Source organism: Triticum dicoccoides, chromosome 3A (assembly GCF_002162155.2).
Source record: "Triticum dicoccoides isolate Atlit2015 ecotype Zavitan chromosome 3A, WEW_v2.0, whole genome shotgun sequence".
Lineage (NCBI taxonomy): Eukaryota > Viridiplantae > Streptophyta > Magnoliopsida > Poales > Poaceae > Triticum > Triticum dicoccoides.
The window spans coordinates 98,837,068-98,847,482 of NC_041384.1; positions in this window are offsets into that span (position 1 = coordinate 98,837,068).

Genomic DNA, 10,415 nt, shown 5'->3' on the forward strand with positions numbered 1-10,415 from the left:
CCCCCTGTTGCTCCACCGACGTACTCCTTCCTCCTATATATATCCACGTACCCCCAAACGATCAGATACGGAGCCAAAAACCTAATTCCACCGCCACAACTTTCTGTATCCATGAGATCCCATCTTGGGGCCTGTTTCGGAGCTCCGCCGGAGGGGGAATCGATCACGGAGGGCTTCTTCATCAACACCATAGCCCCTCCGATGAAGTGTGAGTGGTTTACCTCAGACCTACGGGTCCATAGTTAGTAGCTAGATGGATTCTTCTCTCTTTTTGGATCTCAATACAATGTTCTCCCCCTCTCTTGTGGAGATCTATTCGATGTAATCTTCTTTTTGCGGTGTGTTTGTTGAGACCGATGAATTGTGGGTTTATGATAAAGTCTATCTATGAATAATATTTGAATCTTCTCTGAATTATTTTATGTATGATTGGTTATCTTTGCAAGTCTCTTCAAATTATTAGTTTGGTTTGGCCAACTAGATTGATCTTTCTTGCAATGGGAGAAGTGCTTAGCTTTGGGTTCAATCTTGCGGTGTCCTTTCCCGGTGATAGTAAGGGCAGCAAGGCACGTATTGGATTGTTGCCATCGAGGATAACAAGATGGGGTTTTCTTCATATTGCATGAGTCTATCCCTCTACATCATGTCATCTTGCTTAAGGCGTTACTCTATTTTTAACTTAATACTCTAGATGCATGCTGGATAGCAGTCGATGAGTGGAGTAATAGTAGTAGATGCAAGCAGGAGTCGGTCTACTTGTCTCGGACATGATGCCTATATACATGATCATACCTAGATATTCTCATAGCTATGCTCAATTCTGTCAATTGCTCAATAGTAATTTGTTCACCCACCGTAGAATACTTATGCTCTCGAGAGAAGCCACTAGTGAAACCTATGGCCCTCGGGTCTATCTTTATCATATCAATCTCCTACTACTTAGTTATTTACTTTGCCATTTACTTTGACTTTATTTTACTTTGCATCTTTATCATAAGAATACGAAAAATATTATCTTATCATATCTATCAGATCTCACTCTCGTAAGTGGCCCTATAGGGATTGACAACCCCTATTTGTGTTGGTTGCGGGGATTTATTTGTTTTGTGCAGGTGCGAGGGACTCGCGCGTAGCCTCCTACTGGATTGATACCTTGGTTCTCAAAAACTGAGGGAAATACTTACGCTACTTTGCTGCATCCTCCCTTCCTCTTCGGGGAAAACCAACGCAGTGCTAAAAGAGGTAGCAGCAGAGTATAGGGACAGGGGCGTGATGCCAGAGTGGGTATTTGCAGATTTGCTTAGTCACTTGCCCTTCGGTGGTGATTCTGTAACCTGGATCACCTTCTATTAGGGATATGACTATTGGATATAACCCGCCCGGAGGGGCCGGGTATATCCCAATGGTGATTCATCTCCTTGAAGCCCAAGAGTGAATTGAAGATGGCAGTTCATAAGACAGGCTTGTTAAAGGGCCCAAGCCTGAAGGCGGCTTAAGGCCCGTAAGTGTAAACCGCCATGTATGTATGACTTGTATTGTAAGGCATGTAAGATAAGTCACTGAGCTGGACACGTTTGTATGAGGCGGCCGGGAATCTGTAGGCCGCGGGGCGTCAACCCATGTATATAAGGGGACGACCCAACGACGGCTTAGGGCAAGAAACAACAAATCGAAAGCCAGGCAAGGCGGATTCGCTCCCTGGTAATCGAAACCCTAGTAATACCACCTCAAACTGGATTAGGCTTTTACCTTCACCGCAAAGGGGCCGAACCAGTATAAACTCCTTGTGTCCTTTGTCCCGTTTAACCCGTTTAAGCTAACCTCGTCGCCATGGCTCCACAACTAAGTCCTTCCATGAGGACATCTGCCATTACAATTCCATGACAGTTGGCGCCCACCGTGGGGCCAGCGCACGATCGTTTTGAGTTCTTAAAGGGCAGCTTTCAAGGGCTCAAGGGATACACTGTGGGCTGGATGACCAAGAGTCGTTGCGGCAAGCTCTACATCGATGAAGCAGGCCGGGGCCCCGAGGCTGGCTCAATTGAGTATGGGTACCGGGTCCCCTTCGACGGAATCCACGTCTTCATCGGCAAGATCGGCGAACGAGGCGCTGAGCCGGACATCTGTCATGATCGGATTCTCCGGACATTGATTTCCAGAAAATGGTCGTCGTGCTCACCAGCCCCAGTATTACTGTTAGCTGATCAGGCACCAACTTGATACATAAATTCCAAGCAAAAATACAAAACATGTAGTACAAGACCATTCGGGCCTGTGAGTACAACAATTGGGTTTCTAGTGGTTGATGGCGGAAGCGGTTTGTGGGTCGTCAGTGTCTATGGGACTCCATTTCCCACAGGAACAGCTGACCAGGTCAACTCCTATCTTCGTGAGGCTGCTATCACCGTTGCTTAGTTTCCGGGGATGTCACCGCAACGCTCCTCTCCAAGCACAAATCTGGCCAAGACAATAGCCAGGGACAAGCCAGTGAGTACTTTGAATGTACTCGCAAACATTATGAACACTGGGATAATATAATTGATAATCATGCACTGAAAAATTCTATGATCACATTGTCAGTCATAAATAAAACATCTTTTATGCATGCAAGCAGGTTGTTTAAGAAAATGTAATAACATAATAATAATAAAAGGCACCGATCGGGCGTCTGGAGCGACACCACATAAAGGGCTTTAAACGAAATGCCACAGTCGGGCGTCTGAGCGTCACCACATAAGGGGCTTTAAAAGAAATGCCACAGTCGGGCGTCCGAGCGACACCACATAAAGGGCTTTAAAAGAAATGCCACAGTCGGGCATCTGAGCGACACCACATAAAAGGCTTATAAAAGAAATGCCACAGTCGGGCGTGTGAGCGACACCACATAAAGGGCTTATAAAAGAAATGCCACAGTCGGGCGTCTGAGCGACACCACATAAAGGGCTCATAAAATAAATGATCACAATGAATATCCAGGAGGTAGAACCATCCCAGGGATACAAATAATGCAACGGGTTAGTCCATCACAAAATAATAATCATGGTCCTCACAAGTAACCAGTCGGTATCCAAGTTTGGTTTAACAATATTTCACCTCCGAAGACCGACACTAAGACCAACACTTGACCCATCCCAGACTGTAATCCTTAACCATGGACATGGCTATACGAATAGGTTTTATCTCTACAGAGGGTGTACTCTTTACCCATGAGTAACGGATTCCTTTAGTCCATCGGGACTAATTCTGTCTACGGCCTTTTAGTTGAAAACACGCCTAACTTGCACACACCAGCTTAACTCATCGGTGTCTGGAATCACCCATGACAATTGTTAAGCAAAACTCTAAGTGGGGAGGCTACAACCTCGCGTAGCATGGGATCAAATTTATATCGCGCGCTCTAAGGGGTGGCCTTCCCTCTCGGTCCCAACCGGAAATACCCATGCCCCCTGACCAGGTGGCATGCCTACCGGCTACAACCGACATCTTCCACCATGGCCTCTCTGTACGGTGTGTGCTGGAAAGGGGTTGACGACTTACTGAACCGTACCCTACCTGCGGCAGGGACAAGTGGTAGTACGAGGCAAGTATGGGGGTTACTGGAACAAGACTCGGTCTATGGTCGACTCAGGAGGTTTATAAGTTCCCTGCATGACATGTATATCAAATATATTTCAACCGACGAAATCACCACCCATTATACCTTACTATGCCATACTGGACATAACCGTCCCGACGGGGACCGGCGACAAGCTCACTCCTACCCAAGGCAGAGGCTTTCCCGGATTCCTTTCCGGCATGCATGCAAGGCACATGAGGATGATTACCATCACAAGTATATTCATTTCCAACAGCAAGGAAATCACTAATATGCCTTCATGCAAATGATCACATCGCCACATAAAATAACGAGGTCTCCGAAATGAGATGGTGTTATAAACGAGTCAACTAACACACCAAAAATATTATGCCGGGGTTCAGAATGCTTGCCTTCATGGTGTGGAAAGGCAGGGTGCACTCCAAATCTTTTGAAAGCTTTCTTCTCTTCCAAAATCCTATTTTCAAAAATATGCAAATAACACATATTTCAAAAACAGTACAAAAAAGTTGTATGGAAAATTTTCAAATAAATCTTAAAATAAACTAGACATAATTTGAGAGATGTAGGAAAAAGAATCAATTCATTTGGAGTTATATTTAAAAAGTTAAGCTCACTCAAAGTTTTGCTCAAAATCTGTTATTTAAAATTAAAACAGAAAAAGAAAAACGTTTCGAATATACGTACACGTCGAAGGCGTACTCTGGAAATACGCCTCCACTTATCCGGCGTGGACTGCGCGTGGGTCACCGACAGTGGGCCCGCCTGGCCCACTGGTCAGGTTTGACTGGTCCACTCGCGCGTCGTCTCCCCTGACCAAACAGAGGCGGAGCTCCGACGAGGATCGCCGGCGAATGGCGGCGTCCCTCGGTGATCTGAGCGCATGGGCGTGCTCAGAAGGTCGAGACGAACTCGGGGGTACCCGCCATGGTCGCCGACGTCGACGGAGTTGCCGGCGACGAGCTTCGCGGCGGAGATGGCTTCGGGGGCGAAGTGAGTTTGGGGCTGCGGTGGTTCCCGATCAAAATCGAGTAGGGGAACGAGTTCACGGGAGGATGAGAAGGTTCCTGGTGAAGAGAACAGAGAGGGGAGGCCCTAGTGGTGCCGGAATGGCCGGGGCAGTGACGGCGGCTGCGGTTGCCGGAGATGGGGAAGGAGACCTCCCCGGATCGATTGGCTGCCAATGGGGGTCCTAGGGAGATGGCTTGGGGTTGCCTGTGTGCGGAGACGAGCTCGGGGCTCCTTTATATAGCGTCTCCAAGTCGGTTCGCGGCTGCCATGGATGAGCTCTTCGGCGGACCGCCTTACTGTGTTGCAGGGCGACGTGGAGGCGACGAGAGCTAGCCGACGAGCGAGGGGATAAGCTTGCGCTGTTCCCAGGGGCAGGTGGCGAGCCGGGGTGGCTTTGGCGGCGCCGACCGTGGCAGAGGCGCGCTACGGATGCCGGTGTGCCGCCAAAAGCTCTGTCGGCGTCGCTGTAGGCTGCCAGGGCGTCTTGGCGCGTTGCTATGAGGGGGGGGGAGTGCGTGGCGTGGTGCTGCAGAGCGGGCCAAAACCAGGGGGCCAGCGTGTCAGCTCGGGCGCGGTTCGTGCAATACACGCGCTCTGGGCGCGTCTAGTGCACGCACGGAAGGTGTTCGATACAATGTCGTGGCATGCTACAGGTCACAGGTGAGGTTGGCAAGCAACAGGACTAGGCTAGGTTTAGTAAGGGTAACAAGGGACAAGGTGGTTTGGTCAGGTGGTCAAGTTCATAACACAAACTTACAATCGTGCCAAATCTGTTCATGCCCACAGTGTGTTTGACAAAATGCCAGAGGCATCTAGGCAGTACTTGGAGTGGCCAAAACTTCCAGAGTGGGGTCTCTTTGGATGCACAAGAGGGTGGTGAGGTTAGTTGGTGGAAAGCACAAACTTGATAGTGCAAGTTTTGCAGAACTTCAAATCTGGACAGGATGTGAATGGCATTATTTCATGAACCAAAAATATGCCAATGGGTGCATGCTCCTGGACTTAGGGGTTTGGTAGGGCTGTCTACAAGTAGGAGAAGGCACAAGGTTACTGGAGCAAAAATAAATAGGGTTGCAGTAGAAATCACAAGGCTGGACCAGAATGGAAAAGAGGTTGATTCACTCAAAATTTTCAAAGAACAACACTAGGTTTTTGCATAATGTTGAATCATATGCTACTACCAACATCCCATAATTTTTGTGGAGGCTAGAAAGAAATATTTAGATGGGTTGTAGTGCAAAATTGCACTCTGGACCAGAGAAGAAAAATTGAGTGTAGAGCTCAAAATATTTCATGAATAAAAGATATTTTTGTATAAAAGTGATTTAAAAACATCACATGACATCTCCAAATTTTGGTTGGAATTTTAAGTGCATTTATCAAATGGTTGTTATTCAATTATGGCCATATAACCTTGGAAAACCATTTTTCAAGAAAATAAAGATCAAGCAAATTAATTAGGTAATTAGTTATACTGATAAAAGAAAAGTTTTTCTTGAGAGGTTAAACAAGTCCAATAACATATTTGAAAGGTTTTCATTTTAGGGAACAACTCAATGATAATAAGAAAGGAAATGTTTAAAAAAATGAAAAGGGAGTCAAAAAATCAAAGTTTTAATTCCTGGCAAAAATTTTAATTTAATAAAACAAGGCCAAAAATTTGGGGTGTCACAACACTACCCCCCTTAAGAAAAAAAATCTCGTCCTCGAGATTTGTTCAAAGTCGCTTTAAGGAAAAACTATACGCAATAAAAATGTGGCTAAAGTGAGAGGGCAATAAGTGGTGAAAAACCACAGTGTGAATACTGGTGCTGCGTGGAAAAATCTACGGTTCGGGACAAAACCTGAGATTTCTATGCTGGATATAAATTTAGAATAACTTCTAAATTTAAATATACGCTGGTCGTACCCGAGAGTACAGTGCTCTCTCTGGCCGACAGGTGGACCCGGGGCCCACTGTCAGCCTCTTCTTCTCCCTCTGGTTCTCTCTTCTTCCTCTCTCCCGCGCGCTTTCCCGCGCTTTCTCCACTGGCGACGCCTAGCGGGTAGGGCATCTAGGCCATACCGCGGTAGTGCGCGGCGTGCTAGCTGCCGGTGCAGCGTGCACTCACCTCGCGGGCCAGCGCGCTATCGGCACTGCTCGCGGATTTGTCTCCGAACACCGTACACCGAGCTCGAGCTATAAAACGGCCGGGGTGCCCCTTTCTTCTTCCTCACACCTGGCCTCACTTCTCCTCCTCCTTCTTCCTCCATTACTGCTTACAAAAGCTCGGGTTAGGCTCTACTGGCGGAGGCGATGCCGGACTGGTTTGCGATCCTGATATGCGAAGGGCTGGCGACACTGCTGGGGCTCTCCGTGCTCCTGTGCGCGATGATCCTCGATGATCGTCGCGACGCTGCTTCTCGGGTGTTGGCTCTCCGCGGTGGTGGTGATCACGAGGAGTAGATGGGGTGTGCCGGGTGCAATCTGTTGTTAGGGGGTGATTAGCTGGATGTAACACCGTTGCAAAGTTTGGCAAACAGTGTATGTGTCCGAATGATTATGGTTGTGAGTCTGCTGCCGTGGTGCTGTGTGAAATTAATTAATCCACGTCGTGAGAAGGTGCAGATGTAGCAACTCAGGGAAAAGAGATCTCACTCCAGGATTTTGCGAGGGAAAACAGTTAATTTAAAGGAGCATAAACCACAACAAAAACTACACACATTAGTAGAAGCCAAATAATTGACTCGTCGTACAAACTCAGGGTATCACACATAAGTCATACACACAAATAAATGTTGCAATAATGAACACCACAGCAACGTCTAAAATGGAAACGGTAACTGGACAGGGTCCCTAGAAAACGTCTCTGGTACTGGGATACACTCCTCTTCTATCGGGGGAAGTGGATTGACCAGTCGATGCACGTGTCTCTCCTGGTCGGGCCTTAGTGCTCTGCCGATGGCGATTTGAGGATTTAAATCTGCGAGGCTTTGGAGATAACCCATCACACGTTGGGTTAAACGCTCTTGAGCGATGACGTACTGGACAAGGTTGGCCAAGACTGGGTCTCTCTCAATGCGTCCACCAGGAAAAGATGTCACCCCTCCGGGCGCTGCACGGCTCAGGAAGTAATAATACCCTCGTTCGCTGGCATAGGGTACTGCGAATCGAAGGCGAGCAAGTGCTTCGTATGCAACAACTTCTATGGCCATATGTGGGGTTGGCATAGATTTCCCCATGAAGGAGACCTCCGTTGGATCTTGGTTTGAGTTTACGGGAGGGATGTGTACTACTGCCCAATATCTCGAGGTGGAAGGGGTGATTCTCTATTTGAACAACTCATACTGGGGTGGCTGGGTAGCGCCCATGGTACTGCAGGTAAAATCCCACAATATCTTGACAAAACTACCCTGGGTTGCATCTGGGGTTCTCAGGTAAATGCTGGGGGTCGACATGGCAAGAAATGGTTGTGAGGGTGGTGCACAAGGTGAGAGGTGCTTGGCAAGGTCACGCGGTGGCCTTTTTATAGCACCGGAGCTGGGTCATTTTTACCGAGGTGAATGGTAAAGAAAATTTTCAGCTCTGTTCCAAGGGTCGGGGTCAAGCCACAGATTCCCACATTTCACTATAGTGATGTGTTACTGTGGGGGTTGTCGGGGAGGTTTTTGGTAACTGTGTTTGGGATAGAAATCTTATACTGCATACTGGCGTATCCAGGCAAGGCTACTATTAAAACAGAGGCACGACAACAGGCGGCATTTAATTACAAGGCCACATGATTACAAAGCGAGGGTACACTGGGACTCGATACGACTCAGGTGACTTAGTCTACCTCGTTTACATCCAAGCGGGCGTGCCTTGTGGATGTTGAGGCTTCTCGACGGGTCTCGTCGTCGGAATTAGCTGGAGTGGGTTGAGGGGCTGCAGGCTTGGGGTAGCGATGAGGACCATCTCGGGGATTGTTGGCCACAATCCCGTTGGAGTGTGCTCCCAATATGCGACGAAGCACTTCTGGGGTTATCGCAGCACCTTGGCCGATGGCTGGGGCAGGCCTCAGGGACTCGATCGGGTATCCAAACAGCACGACTGGGTTGTCGGCGTTGGGCTCGTCCTCTTCTCTCGCCAGGGCTCGACGAACCAGCTCTCCACGAGCTGCGATTAGATCAATAGTGATTTGATCGCACAGTTCCTCTAGTGCACTTACATAGCGCACTAGGTGCAACAATGCAGGATCTGTCTCGTGATCTCCGTTGGCAACTTGGGGTGGTCTACCATACCCTTCACGTCTGGGGTAGTAGTGGAACGAGCGACAGTTAACTCTGGGCGACAAGTGCCGGAGATGAACTATAGCCTCTCGAGCAGCTAGTTGGATGGCTTGAGGTTCAAAGGAAGTTGTCCTTCCGGTGAACCTGTAGGGGCGCTCGGGCTCTAGACCCCTACCGTAGATGTGTACAGTGGCCCAGAATTGACGGTTCTCACCGCTCATGGGTCCTTGGTACACAACATATTCTGGGGGCTCTTCTAACACATAGGCACGACGGGTGAGGTTTGCGAGTATGGTCACAAAGCCTCCAAGGTTGGCTACTGTGGTCTCATTGTGCACGACGGGGCCAGGCATTGTAGCTTGGTTTGGGGTAGAGGCTGTGTTGTGCTATGTTGGGGCTAGTGTGCCCCTTTTTATAGGAAAAAGGGGATGGAGTCTTCCTTTGCACGCTTGCGAGAAAGGACTATTTAAGATTCGATCACTGGCGCATGAGCGACAGGTTAGGTTGATAGGTTGGGCACCGACTGCCAAAAGGTGTTGGGTCACTGTGTGGCTATCTTGCACGAGAAGCTTGGCTGGGGTTTGGTTATGGTTTGGTGGGTTGGTTTGCCTAAGTTTATAGACCCGGCTAAGATAGGATTAGCCAATGGTCAGCCTGGCTCTGATACCAAGTCTGTCACGACCGGATTCTCCAGACATTGATTTCCAGAAAATGAGCGTCGTCCTCACCAGCCCCAGGATTACTGTTAGCTGATGAGGCACCAACTTGATACAGAAATTCCAAGCAAAAATACAAAACATGTAGTACAAGACCATTCGGGCCTGTGAGTACAACAATTGGGTTTCTAGTGGTTGATGGCGGAAGCGGTTTGTGGGTCGTCAGTGTCTATGGGACTCCATTTCCCACAGGAACAGCTGACCAGGTCAACTCCTATCTTCGCGAGGCTGCTATCACCATTGCTTAGTTTCCAGGGATGTCACCGCAACGCTCCTCTCCAAGCAGAAATCTGGCCAAGACAATAGCCAGGGACAAGCCAGTGAGTACTTTGAATGTACTCGCAAACATTATGAACACTGGGATAATATAATTGATAATCATGCACTGAAAAATTCTATGATCACATCGTCAGTCATAAACAAAACATCTTTTATGCATGCAAGCAGGTTGTTTATGAAAATGTAATAACATAATAATAATAAAAGGCACCGATCGGGCGTCTGGAGCGACACCACATAAAGGGCTTTAAACAAAATGCCACAGTCGGGCGTCTGAGCGACACCACATAAGGGGCTTTAAAAGAAATGCCACAGTCGGGCGTCCGACGACACCACATAAAGGGCTTTAAAAGAAATGCCACAGTCGGGCGTCTTAGCGACACCACATAAAGGGCTTTAAAAGAAATGCCACAGTCGGGCGTCTGAGCGACACCACATAAAGGGCTTATAAAAGAAATGCCACAGTCGGGCGTCTGAGCGACACCACATAAAGGGCTTATAAAAGAAATGCCACAGTCGGGCGTCTGAGCGACACCACATAAAGGGCTCATAAAATAAATGATCAC